The sequence below is a fragment of the Erpetoichthys calabaricus genome, chromosome 8, assembly GCF_900747795.2.
Source record: "Erpetoichthys calabaricus chromosome 8, fErpCal1.3, whole genome shotgun sequence".
NCBI classification, from domain to species: domain Eukaryota; kingdom Metazoa; phylum Chordata; class Cladistia; order Polypteriformes; family Polypteridae; genus Erpetoichthys; species Erpetoichthys calabaricus.
In genome coordinates, this window is record NC_041401.2 from 195411639 (window position 1) to 195425748 (window position 14110).

The 14110-nt window shown below is 40.3% G+C and overlaps 2 protein-coding genes across 2 annotated transcripts in view; one reads left to right on the plus strand and one right to left on the minus strand.

Annotated features, from left to right (window-relative positions):
- clasp1a (cytoplasmic linker associated protein 1a) overlaps positions 1-14110 on the minus strand; it is a 991009-nt gene that overhangs the window by 161575 nt on the left and 815324 nt on the right. The gene's annotated exons all lie outside the window — the stretch shown is intronic.
- gli2a (GLI family zinc finger 2a) overlaps positions 1-14110 on the plus strand; it is a 256466-nt gene that overhangs the window by 7209 nt on the left and 235147 nt on the right. The gene's annotated exons all lie outside the window — the stretch shown is intronic.

Sequence of the window (14110 nt, forward strand, 5' to 3'; positions counted from 1 at the left end):
TTTATTTATTTAAAGAACTTCCTTAAAAAGCTAAATTTCCCCCTGGGGACAAGTAAACGTCTATCTGTATATCTAAAGTATGGCAGACCCTTTGGGTTTGGGGGGAGGAGAAAGTGAATTTCTGTGACCCCTTGTGTATGACTTGATTCCCCTCCCCCCACCACCATGTGTTAAGTGACTGGTCTTCATTTGCTGAAAGTTCCCCCTCCCTACTGAAAGGAAACCCACCCGGAAAAGTCAGGAGGGACTCTGACCTCAGGGAGTAGAGAGGGTCAGTCTGGCTGCTTTTACCCATCTGACACTGTAGTTGGTATTCTTTAAAAGAAGAAGAAGAAGAAGAACATCTACTCACCTCTTGAGGATTCATTCAGTTTCCAAACTCGGTTATCCAGAGCAGGGCTGTGTGGAAGCTGGAGTCTATCCCTGTTGACGACAAAACTCAATTTGAATTTCCTTCAGACTATTGAGGGGCTTTGCCTGCAGTTACCTGAGGGCAGCTTGGACAGCCATTTACCTTTGACTGCTGTGATGCTGAGGGTCATTTAATACTAGTGTGGCCATCACGTTCTCTCTCTGTCCTCTTCACTATGCAGTGGATTGCTTTTCTTGATCAGATTTCTAAAAAATGCCAACATTAGGCATTCAGCCCTTATGTAACATTTTTATTATAAACGCAGCAAGGAAGATACAATGGTTAATGTTATCTTTATGAATTATGATTGTGCAGCAGCAGACATACAGACCTTTACACACCACACAGGTGGGCCAAATAGCTGTCAAGGTGTATAAATGCAAATATAAAATATATAAGTTACTGTGTCTCTCTCTATGGATATATATTGAAATATATAGAGAGAGTATAGACAGTCATATTATATATATATATTATATAAATATATATATATATATATATATAGAGAGAGAGAGAGTATATACAGTCATATTTTATATATATATATTATATAAATTTTATATATATATATATATATATATATATATATATATATATATATATATATATATATATATATAGAGAGAGAGAGAGAGAGAGAGAGAGAGAGAGAGAGAGAGAGAGAGAGAGTATATACAGTCATATTATATATATATTATATAAATATATATATATATAGAGAGAGTATATACAGTCATATTTTATATATATATATATTATATATTATATAAATATATATATATATATATAGAGAGAGAGAGTATATACAGTCATATTATATATATATATATATATATATATATTATATAAATATATATAGAGAGAGAGTATATACAGTCATATATATATATTATATAAATATATATAGGGAGAGAGTATATAGTTATATTTTATATATATATATATATATATATATATATATTATATATATAGAGAGAGAGAGAGAGAGAGAGAGAGTATATACAGTCATATTATATATATATATATATATAATATATAAATATATATAGAGAGAGAGTATATACAGTCATATATATATTATATAAATATATATAGGGAGAGAGTATATAGTCATATTTTATATATATATATATATATATATATATATATATATATATATATATATGTATATATATATATATATATCTATATATATATATATATATATATATATATATATAGAGAGAGAGAGAGAGAGAGAGTATATACAGTCATATTATATATATATATATATATATATATTATATAAATATATATAGAGAGAGAGAGTATATACAGTCATATATATATTATATAAATATATATAGGGAGAGAGTATATAGTCATATTTTATATATATATATAGAGAGAGTATATACAGTCATATATATATTATATAAATATATATATATAGAGAGAGTATATAGTCATATTTTATATATATATATATATATATATATATATATATATATAGAGAGAGAGAGAGAGAGAGAGAGAGTATATACAGTCATATTATAAATATATATATATATATATATATATATATAGAGAGAGAGAGAGAGAGAGTATACAGAGGAATAGGATAGCAGAGAAGAAGTGAGATAGTCAGAGAGATACTGAAAGTAGACAAGAGTACAAGGAGAGAAGGCGCAAGGTGAAGAGAGAGGTGGCGAAGGCTAAAGAAAAGGCGTATGATGAGTTGTATGAGAGGTTGGACACTAAGGAGGGAGAAAAGGACCAGTGGGCTACAGAGAGGGGCCGAGCTGGGAAAGATGTGCAGCAGGTTAGGGTGATAAAGGATAAAGATGGAAACGTACTCACAAGTGAGGAGAGTGTGTTGAGCAGATGGAAAGAGAACTTTGAGAGGCTGATGAATGAAGAGAACGAGAGAGAGAAGAGGTTGGATGATGTGGAGATAGTGAATCAGGAAGTGCAACGGATTAGCAAGGACAGCTATGAAGAGGATGAAGAATGGAAAAGCCATTGGTCCAGATGACATACCTGTGGAAGCATGGAGGTGTTTAGGAGAGATGGCAGTGGAGTTTTTAACCAGATTGTTTAATGGAATCTTGGAAAGTGAGAGGATTATGAGGAGTGGAGAAGAAGTGGACTGGTGGGCTGATATTTAAGAATAAGGGGGATGTGCAGGACTGCAGTAACTACAGGGGGATAAAATTGATGAGCCACAGCATGAAGTTATGGGAAAGAGTAGTGGAAGCTCAGTTAAGAAAGGAGGTGATGATAAGTGAGCAGCAATGTGGTTTCATGCCAAGAAAGAGCACCACAGATGTGATGTTTGCTCTGAGGATGTTGATAGAGAAGTAGAGAGAAGGCCAGAAGGAGTTGCATTGTGTCTTTGTAGAACTGGAGAAAGCAAATGACAGGGTGACTGAGAGGAGCTGTGGTATTATATGAGGAAGTCGGGAGTGGCAGAGTACGTAAGGGTTGTACAGGATATGTACGAGGGAAGTGTGACAGTGGTGTGGTCTGCAGTAGGAGTGACGGAGGCGGGATTACATCAGGGATCGGCTCTGAGCCTTTTCTTCTTTGCAATGTTGATGGACAGGCTGACAGAGGAGATTAGACAGGAGTCCACGTGGACTGTGATGTTTGCTGATGACATTATGATCTGTAGTGAGAGTAGGGAGCAGGCTGAGGAGACCCTGGAGAGGTGGAGATATGAGAGGAGAGGAATGAAGGTCAGTAAGAACAAGACAGAATACATGTGTGTGAATGAGAGGGAGGTCAGTGGAATGGTGAGGATGAGGGAGGAGAGTTGGCGAAGGTGGATGAGTTTAAATACTTGGGATCAACAGTACAGAGTAATGGGGATTGTGGAAGAGAGGTGAAGAAGAGAGTACAGGCAGGGTGGGGTGGGTGGAGAAGAGAGTCAAGAGTAATTTGTGATAGATGGATATCAGCAAGAGTGAAAGGGAAGGTCTACAGGATGGTAATGAGACCAGCTATGTTATATGGGTTGGAGATGGTGGCACTGACTGTGCACTGACAGTGGAGACAGAGCTGGAGGTGGCAGAGTTAAAGATGCTAAGATTTGCATTGGGTGTGACAAGGATGGACAGGATTAGAAATGAGGACATTAGAGGGTCAGCTCATGTGGGACGTTTGGGAGACAAAGTCAGAGAGGAGAGATTGCGTTGGTTTGAACAGAGGGGAGATGCTGGGTATATTGGGAGAAGGATGCTAAGGATAGAGCTTCCAAGGAAGAGGAAAAGAGGAAGGCCTAAGCAAAGGTTTATGGATGTGGTGAGAGAGTACATGCAGGTGATGGGTGTAACAGAATAAGATGACAAGGACAGGAAGATATGGAAGAAGATGATGAGCTGTGGCAACCCCTAACGGGAGCAGCCGAAAGAAGAAGAAGAGAGAGAGAGTATATACAGTCATATTATATATATATATATATATATATATATATTATATATATATATATATATATATATATATATATATATATAAAGAGAGAGAGTGAGAGAGAGAGAGAATATCATATGTACAGTCATATGCCTCTATATACTATAAATATATATACTAGCTTTCCCCCACGGCTCTGCCCACGTAGTAGTGAAAAACAACAAACTTTAAAAATCAATAAAAAATTTTTAAAAAAATGTAATAATTTGTATTAAGAATAATTTATATTGATAGCTTTCATATCCGAGGGCTTCTTGATATACAACATTTTTGGTTTTGCTATGAGGGGCAAGAATGGAGCTGTGATCTCTTTGCCAAAAATGTAAAAAGTTGGCAAGGTATCTTTGACCAAGCAGAAGGTAGGTACCCTCCAACGTCAGGCATTGGCACTTTATCTGATCATGTTCAGCTTTGATAGGACAGTATTCACCACGTGGGGAGAAAAGCACGTGGCCGTGATATCTCTGCCAATGAGCAGCTACCCTCTAAAACACACGCAGCTCTGATCTCTGTTTCTCAAAAAAGTCAAAACGTTACTCCTCAACAATCTCTGGATGATAAGGTCTGTGGAACAAACAGGGATCGCTAGCTAAGTGGAGGCGAGGTGCGCTCCAACATGTGGCGTGAGGTAGAGCGACTCGAACGGAGTGAGGAGGGCCCCACCCAGCTCCCTACTCCTGAGGTCCTGCGTCCCCCTCCCCTCGGCCTGCAGCCCCTCTCTCAGATTCGTGTGACTAAATCGCTGCTGCAACCAAACTATGATACTTGGCGCAATGAGAGAAGTCGCAAAATCAACCAGAATGTTCAAGCAAATTATAGAAAAAGAACAATCTAAGTCTGTAAAGTAGTTCTCTCGTGATAGACAGACAGACAGACGTTGGATTTTATATAAATAGAGATAGAGAGAGTATACATATATATTTATATACACACACACACACACACACACACACATTAGTATATAACCTAACCCTAACCTAACCCTAATGAAGACAAAATAGGAAGAATGGTAGGACATTTCTGTTGTGTTTCATTTGCGTCCTGCTGATATTGTTCTTTTTTTTATGCTCAGGTAGACCTGGCAGTGTTTTGTTTCAGTTGTTGTTTTCTTGCTCTACTGGATTCAATTTTTCTTGTACTCATTCTTCTGTCTTTCTGTCACTTTTTCTCCTCCTAATTCTTGTCCCTCATAGCTTACCCTGCTTTATTTCTCATGAGTTTTACATATTTACTTAATTTTCTCCAGTCTGCCACCATCTATCTTTTTTCCAAAAATGTACTCTTCCTTCTTTCAATCCATCCATCCATCCATCCATCCATCTTCTCCATCTGCTCACCCAGAGCAGGCTCGTGAGACCTTTCCCAGTAGTCATCATTGATATTACCTATGCTGTTATCTGCTGTCCATATTCTACATGTTGCCTTTTTTGTGTGTTTATTTATGTTTCTGAGGTTTTCTTTATGGATGTTAAATTTTTGGCAAATGTTATATTGTCCATATATGATGTTCATTTCCCGGCGTTGCTAGTGCTTTAGTTTCTTTATTTCCTCTTATAGTTTGTGCCAATGCCCCATACAGATAACAAATAAAACAGCAGAGCAGGCTACAGTTGGGATTAATAAAGTATCTATCTATCTATCTATCTATCTATCTATCTATCTATCTATCTATCTATCTATCTACAGGGGACTTTGGAATTTCTTTATAATCACTACCCTACTTGACACGTTTTGATAACACTTGCTGTGGTTATTTGTTGTGGTTTGTGTTCTTCTGTTAGCACCTTCTGTGAGTAACTTTTTCCAGGTCATAATGCCCCTCCATTGAAGAATCATCTCAGTGAGTCCACTCCACTGTCCTCCAGGGTCCTGAGGCTGAAGCTGTCGCTCTTCTGTTCAGGCTTATATTGGTCTTGTGAGAGGCGGGGCTTTCAGACAGCCAATCAAAACTTTTTATTGGTGAGCAGATTGTCCTCTGTTTTGGTTCAAGAGGACACTTCTGAGTAGTGAACAGCAAGGATGTGCTGCCCAGGTGGGCATTCTGAGCCATTCACCATCTTAAGTATAAGTGATGTGGCACCCGTTGCTATATGTAGTTTGTTTTTTGAAAAAATAACAAAAGAAAACACACAGTTAAATGTTCTTTCTACACTGAAAGGAATAAAAGTAAAAGACACAACGGTTTGACTATGGCACACCTGGCGAGGGCTATACAGCCATAACATTGCTGTCTTTCTTTTTATTAGCATGGAAAGAACGTTGAACTTTTGTTACGTTTGCAGATTCACACTGAAACAGCCCTACACTGACTCTACAGTATGTGTACTGTATATGGAGGCATGTCTGTACAGTATATATAAAGACACACACACACATCCATACCCACTTGCATATTATTTTTCTTCTAGGTCATTTAAAGTGTACTTTAGTAAACTTCACAAATACTTCTATATTTGTACATTAGATATCAATGGAAATTCTACTTATTATATTGTGGCTTTCACATCTGTCTTTGCATATTATAAAGTGCCTTTCACATCCATCTAATCCACGGACACCAATTTTACAGTCATTGGAGTTTAAAGCACAACTCTGGGTAACTGAGAGAACACCACCGGCAGGTATGGGGGACCTGCACACTGCACTCAGACGCCAGCCAGGCTGGGATTTGTACCCATTTATCTCCACACAATCCCCAGACTCTGTATATACTTCTATATTTCTTTTTTTTTTTTTTTGTTTTGCTTTGTTTTTCGGCACATGCTGTCGCTGCTTCTTCCATTAAAGTCTTAGTTAAAAGCGACACAAAGCCTGTGCTGCTCAACATGTCTGTGTGTAAATCCCCCCTCGCTCCACTAATTCAGTCCATACTGCTTGATTTTCATGATGCTCACTAAAAAGGCTTTGTGTTTAATGCCATCTGTATACAGTATGTGGACCCCTCTGTAATGTTACAAGCGAGGCGTCTCTCAGATACAGTTACCCGCTTGCGTTATTTATATCAAACTTTTCTCTACATTAACTTTGATCTACAAAAGCTTGGCTGAATGAACTGATCACTTATTTCCTGGCCCTGTTTTGGAAAGAGAGCTGCTCACATTAAGGCCACACATCTCCGATGGCAGGCCCATCTCATCTGCACCCATTAACTTCTTTAGATGACAGCCATCAAGCCCAAACTGTCTCGTGATGGATGAACTGGCACCCCATCCAGGACTGATGCCCTGTGTTACACACAGCAATGCCAGCATGGCACCTATGGCCTCCCACAGCACAGAAAATGAAGGAACTGAGGTGGAGAAGTTCACTTTATGGCATGTAAGATACAAACACAAAGTGGTGAAAAAAAAAATATCAAGGTGGCATCAAGCATCTGATGGATTTAAAAGCCACATCACAAAAGTGCTAATATGGCTAGTAGGTGTGGGGAGATATATAGAAGTGAAAGGCGCTATATAAGAGTGGGTCAGAGAGATTAACAGAAGTGAAAGGCACCATAAGACAAGGAGAGAGAGATATGAAATGCACAACAGATAGATAGATAGATAGATAGATAGATAGATAGATAGATAGATAGATAGATAGATAGATAGATAGATAGATAAGAAAGGCACTATATGAAAGACAGACAGATATGAAAGGCACTGATAGATAGATAGATAGATAGATAGATAGATAGATAGATAGATAGATAGATAGATAGATAGGTAATTTTATATTACATAAATCATGTTACAGGTAGTGTGGCATAGTAGTTAAGGTTCTTTGAAGGTTGTGGGTGCAAAACAAAATACATGTAATCAACTGTATCTGAAATGTTGTCAGTTGCCTTGGATTAAGACATCAGCCAAATAATAAGTAATAATAATTACAACGATAGATAGAGAAAGGCACTAGATAGATAGATAGATAGATAGATAGATAGATAGATAGATAGATAGATAGATAGATATGAAAGGCACTATATAATAGATATCTGTATCTCTACATGTATATAATTTAGTAATTTGTAATATCATAATTGCATTTTACTTTTGAACTTGTTTCGCACTCTGAGCCTGCACTCACTGAAGAGCACAACACAGAATAAAATGAATATAATATATAGCTGAATGGATAGCTAGATAGATACGAATTGCATTACAAAAATCATGCTTTATTACAAAGATTGATTAAAGTCACTATATGATACATTGATAGATATGAATGATGTTATCTTACAATGATAGGCAGAGAAAGGCACTATATAATAGATAGATAGATAGATAGATAGATAGATAGATAGATAGATAGATAGATAGATAGATAGATAGATAGAATGTAATTTTTACAATATAACAGAATTCACATTACAAAGACACATAAAGTAAGGCGCTATATAATACACAGCCCAGGCTGCACTAAGCAGAGAAGGAGGACACACATAACAGGAGTTTTCTATGGAGATGAAGATGTTAGCAATTATAAAACTGTGGACAGTCAGTTCTAACGTAAATGCTGCCGGACTCTTTGATTAGGACGACGCCATATCCTTGTCCTGTACAGTGTCACAGTAATTATTTTACACAGGCTGTCATTGTCCACTAGATGGCTGCTCTACCATTCAGTACATAAGGGTGCCATGGGGTACGTCATTATAGACGGTGATGGCTGACATCACATGACACCCCCGCCCCCCCGCCTTGCACCAGCCTGTCACTGCAGGTGCTCCTGTCCTTAGCCAAGAGGGTGACAGTCCCTGTCCAAAACATTGACCAACTCCTGAAATGACTTCCGCCCCGCCATGTCCTCCAGTGAGGCCAGTCCAGTCTTAGGCCTGAGCCGGCCTTTCTGTTCAATTTGTTTAATCCGTGGGCATCACCAGCACCAATGCCACATACGTAGAAGACAGCACGGGCAACAACAGGTGTCTTCTAAAATAACATGAACGTCAGGATGGCAGATGTTGTTATTCCCCCAAATCTTATTACTGGTATAATTCAATGAGCCCACCTTTTCAAGACCGTAGAGAAAAGTGTGCACAGATACTGTAGGGTAAAAAGAGCATCGGTGCTAAGTACGTGATAACCTATTAACAGGAGCCATCGTCAGCGCTGCCTTTGTATGGGAAACAATGCAATATGTCATGGCCGACTTCTTAGTCGTCGTCAATGAAGAACTGTAAGGGCTGTTGAAGTACACTTGTGTTAGGTTGAATTGATTGAAATTTAATGGCTATTAAAAGCGCTGAATGGCAATGATGTTCTTGCTTGTTTTGTGTGGGATATAAGCGTTCTCAACTTGAGGAAGTGCAAGGCGGCCGGCGCCTGGGCTTTCATTTTCTTTTCCGAAGTGCTCATTCTTTTTAATAGGCCATTTTTGTGGGCCTTGATGAGCAGAAACAATTCTTTTATTTATCTTCACGCTCTACGGATCTCCAAGAATCCTGTCAGCTTGTGTATGCAAGATTTGGAAGAATAAAACATCCAGTCTGGAAAGTGTTTCTGATCAAAAGAAGGGCAACCCGTACAGGAAACGCTTTATGAAGTAAATTCAGTATAAGCCGATGTTAAGGGGCAAGGAAGACAGAGCAGGGTCGCCTAAATGTTCCCAATATGGACAGCTGCTTAACTGAACAACCCCCAGCTTTTTTATTCCATTATCAGTATTCCCAGCTTCCATATTTCAGAACAGATAAGCAGGGAGCGGAGCGATCCGAGCAGCACTGAGGGCCTGGCTGGGAAGCAGCTCTGGAGGGGCTGCTGTTCATGTCGGGTCACACATGCTGGTCCAGCTGAGAATGTCGCGTCTACACTTACCGATGCTGCTCCAGTTTAAAGTGACTGGATTTGGAGTTAAAGCTCGTGTGGACACAAGGAGAACATGCAAACTCTGCATAGTGTCCAGCCAATTTGAACCCGGGACTCTAAGATCTCTGAAGCAGCAGCACTTACTACGGTGTTGCCATTCTGCTCTTAAGCATCTTTAATATAGCGCCTTTCATAGTAAGCTTTATTCAGATCTAAGGAATAAAACCATGAAATATGAGCAGGGTCAAAAAGGGTCAGTATACAAGGAGATGTTTGAAGATCCCGAACAGATAAACAAGTGAATGGAAGGCATTGAAAGTATAAAATATATCATTTGATTTGCTGTCCCTGATCTACAGGTGGGTGACATGGACACTGTAACCTTTCCTCTCTGTCTTTATTTTATGTTGCACTGTTTAGTTGAGAGCTCCTGTACCAGGGGTGCTATTGCATCTGCCAAATCATAAATACGTCAAAAGTTGGCTGCCCTAAGGGCACTGACAGCTATCACACACAATTAGTAGAGGAGACGACAACATATCAGAAAGTATAACGGCCCCATATCCGGACTGGGGGGGTTCGCCATGCTTGCTGGCTTCTTTCCATCTTCATAATGGAGGGTCAGAGAGCATTCAAGCACTTGTTGTTGCTTATTGTGTGCTGTCCTGGTGTCCGCTCAGTTATGTCATTCGTCTACCTCCTCCTTGGTTGGCCTTTTGTCCACCTGACTCACATCTTTTCTAGTGACAACAATTTATGAAAGGTCTACAGAGACATATTGATTACTCAGTTACTGCTATGGAAGAGGGGCTGTGTTATAAATAACCGATGGCACTTTAGAAAAAGGGGCTACCTGTGGTGCATCTATTAGTCATTTACTGCTGTGTGATAAGATCTTAACAAAAGCATTGCTTGGTCTTAACAGTCGTAGTCGGTTGGGAACAGTGTATCGTGTAGTGTGACACACCCAGTGACTCAGTCCCACCAGTCTGTGACTCACCTGGGATTTTGTCTTTAGTAGAGGGGGTACACTGTGTGTGTGTGTGTGTGAGAGTACTCGGCCAGAACGACAAGGCATAAAATACAAGGAATGAGGACTGGGGTGGTATTCACCCCATGAACAAAAGACAGGCTTGTGTGTCTGATGTTGTGTGTTTTATGTGCCACAATAGAATGGAAATAAAATATAAAAATGGGCCAACGTTACAACTTAACCTGTCGTACCTGTAAAGCCTTCGCATGGCCGCCAATTCCGTCAAGCAGCCCACATATGGGCTCTCAGAAAAGGGGGAGAAGTTCACAAAACATTGAAAATGTGAACCTGTGCTGGAAAGCCATCACACAGTCGTGTAATTTGACATCGCCAGTGATTGAAAGGCACAAACGGGAATTACATATACGGATAACGATATTAGCAAGCAGCAAGTATCACAAGGTGTGAACAATAAATTATAATGTAAATCCTTTAGGAGTGGCACAGTAGGCGTGTCCCTTAGAATGGACCCCGATTGGTCATTACTGTCACATGTACAGAGTGCAGTGAGATTCTGACTTGCATGTCACATTCAACACGCCACACGTCTCCAGGCGGCAGGAAGAGCCTTACATGGAAACTTCTCACTTCCTTGCTTACAAAAAACAAAAAAATAAAACATAAATGTACCTTCACCTGTTCTCATGTCCTTCACTTTGTGTCGTTCCCACCTCTTTCTTCAACTGCTGCCATTAAGTCACGGACTGCCTCTTCATTCATGAAGTCACCAACAAGAGGGGCAATGATACAAGGCGTGTCTTTAATTTCAGTTTTCTTTTGATAGATTGCTAGAGAGATAATAATAATAATAATAATTCATTACTAGACAAATGTGAAAGGCACCATACGATAGATAGATAGATAGATAGATAGATAGATAGATAGATAGATAGATAGATAGATAGATAGATGAAAGGCACTATATGATAGATAATGTGAAAGGCACCATACAATAGATAGATAGATAGATAGATAGATAGATAGATAGATAGATAGATAGATAGATAGATAGATAGATAGATAGATAGATAGATAGATAGATAGATAGATAGATAGATAGATAGATAAAAGGTGCCATATGATAGATAATGTGAAAGGCACTACATAACAGATTCATAGATAAATGTAAACTTTATTAATCCTAAGGGAAACAACAGAGTTACAGCAGCATACAAAAGTGGCACAAAGACACATATAACTTTTTTTTTTCATAACTGAATTCAAATTGCATTTCTATTATTAGTGCTGTGACCTCTCCGCTCCATGGTCCTGGGTTCAAGCCCAGATAGATAGATAGATAGATAGATAGATAGATAGATAGCCTGGCCAATACTAGGAAGGGAGACCAACCAGGAAAGCTCAGGTTGCTGCTGGCGAGGCCATCAGGAGAATGTTCGGACTGTGTGTGGATCCTAATGTCCCACAGCAGTGACGGGGACACTGTACTGTATAAATTGGTGCCATCCTTCAGATGAGACACAAAGCTGAGGTCCTGACTCTTTGTGGTGATGAAAGATCCCTGGGCTTCTTTCGAAAAGAGCAGGGTGTACCCCCAATTATCATGGCTAAATTACCCACCACAACCTTGGTCATCGTGGCCCCCATCATTGATCGAGGGTGAGACAGGAGTCAAGATGAAATGTTGGGGTGCCAATTAGGGCTCCTGTTGACTCAACATAATTAGTTGGCTCAAATTCACAAGCGCTCGATGGTGCGGTAAATCAACAACAGCTAACTCTAGCCGTTGGCCGTAGCTTAGAGGCTCTGGAGAGCGGTCAGGCTGCAGGGTCAGAGATCCATAGCGCTGGTGGCTCACACAGAAACATCAAAGTCTCGAGCTGCCCAGCAGCCTGAGGTCCTTCATCTGCTTGACCCTCAGTAGTTCTCATCTTCCCATGAGGCGAGTTCCTATAGTCGTGTACCTTGAGACGACTGTGACGGCTGGCCCTCTGTTTATTTGCACTGTTGTGTCGTTTTGTAAATGTGGCCCCTTCGCCGGCCGCCCCTGTATTTACAATTCCTCGTAATGAGCCCTTCTGGCGCTCGTATTCTGCTTGTATTTATGGCAGATAATGACTGCAGAGGCCGGGCTGGCTTTTCCAAGTCTCGTATTATCCGCCCTATTTCGAGCCGTCCTCCCAGGTCCTTATTGAAGACTCATCCGATGCCATTGTTTTGCCCGCTCTGAGGTGGGTGGGGGTTTCCAACTGTATGGTGTTCATTATGCCCATATGTAGGGACGAAATTGAAAAGTGCCGATCGGCTGCCAGACCACAGACTCCTCCACTGACAGACTTGAAGACGAGCCTAGCATGTTCAGCCTGAGCACCATGTGTTAATGTTTAGCAATCATAACTGCCTTAATCCGTTCCCCGGGACGGCCCACGCAGGCATTGCTGTGGGTCAGCTTTGGGCTCAGACTGGGTATTAACGGTGACGGCTGTCTTCGTTAGGCCAATCCATCAAGGTTTCTGGTGCCTTGTAAATGGGACTTTGGGCCACCGTGATCTTTTCAGATGGCCTGCTTCCTTTCAGCTGCCGCAGCGAGAGGCTTTGACACTCGGGCCGCTGGACGAGGTGCGAGGTGACAGGCTCATTTTCCTTTTGTCGTCGATCTGAGGACCTAATTATGACTTCCTGATGTATCGTTAAATACCTTGTGTCAGTTGTTTCAGAGTCTGTTATTTAGCGCCTGGAGAGGTGTTAAAGCTTAATGAAAAAACAGCCCAGTGTCACAGCGGGAAGGTCAGCTGTCACTACGTGATGGCAAAAGATACTGGCATGCTCCTTGTGTCATTTCATTCCAGCAGTTCTGCAGTCAAGTCAAGTCAGTGACACCATGACCAAGAGGCGTGCACTGTACAGGTGCTTCTGTGCTGAGCTCCCTGATGGCAGTCAGATCAGATGGGCTTGGGGTCTCAGACCATCGTGTGTGTTGATTTTCCCATGTTTGGAGGTGCGGGGCACATAACGTCATCCATGCAATGGCATGAAGGTCAGCGCCATGCACTTCCTGGTCATCCGCGATTGCGGATTGTTAAACAAACTTTATGTGTTTGCTCTTCCCGGCTTCTGGCCTCTTTGCTGCGGATTTCGTTTAGCTTTATTGACGACTTGAGAGGTTCAAATCCTGGTGACAAGTGTTAGCCCATCTTTCTCCTCATGTTTTATTTGGTCTCTAATTCAATTGACCTGCCTTCGTACTTGACAGAATTGTCCCAAGGTGTACTGTTACGGTGTTTTTGATTAAAGAACGAACACGAGATGACCCCTGAAATACAGGGTGGTGCTGGGAAACGGGAACATTTCAATTGACGTTCAATGCACGAATAAACACGTTACAAAATACATTTGATGGTGAAGTATATTATACAGGATATGCAATTAATGATGGCAATCGATATTCATTCGATATATTTTGAAGAT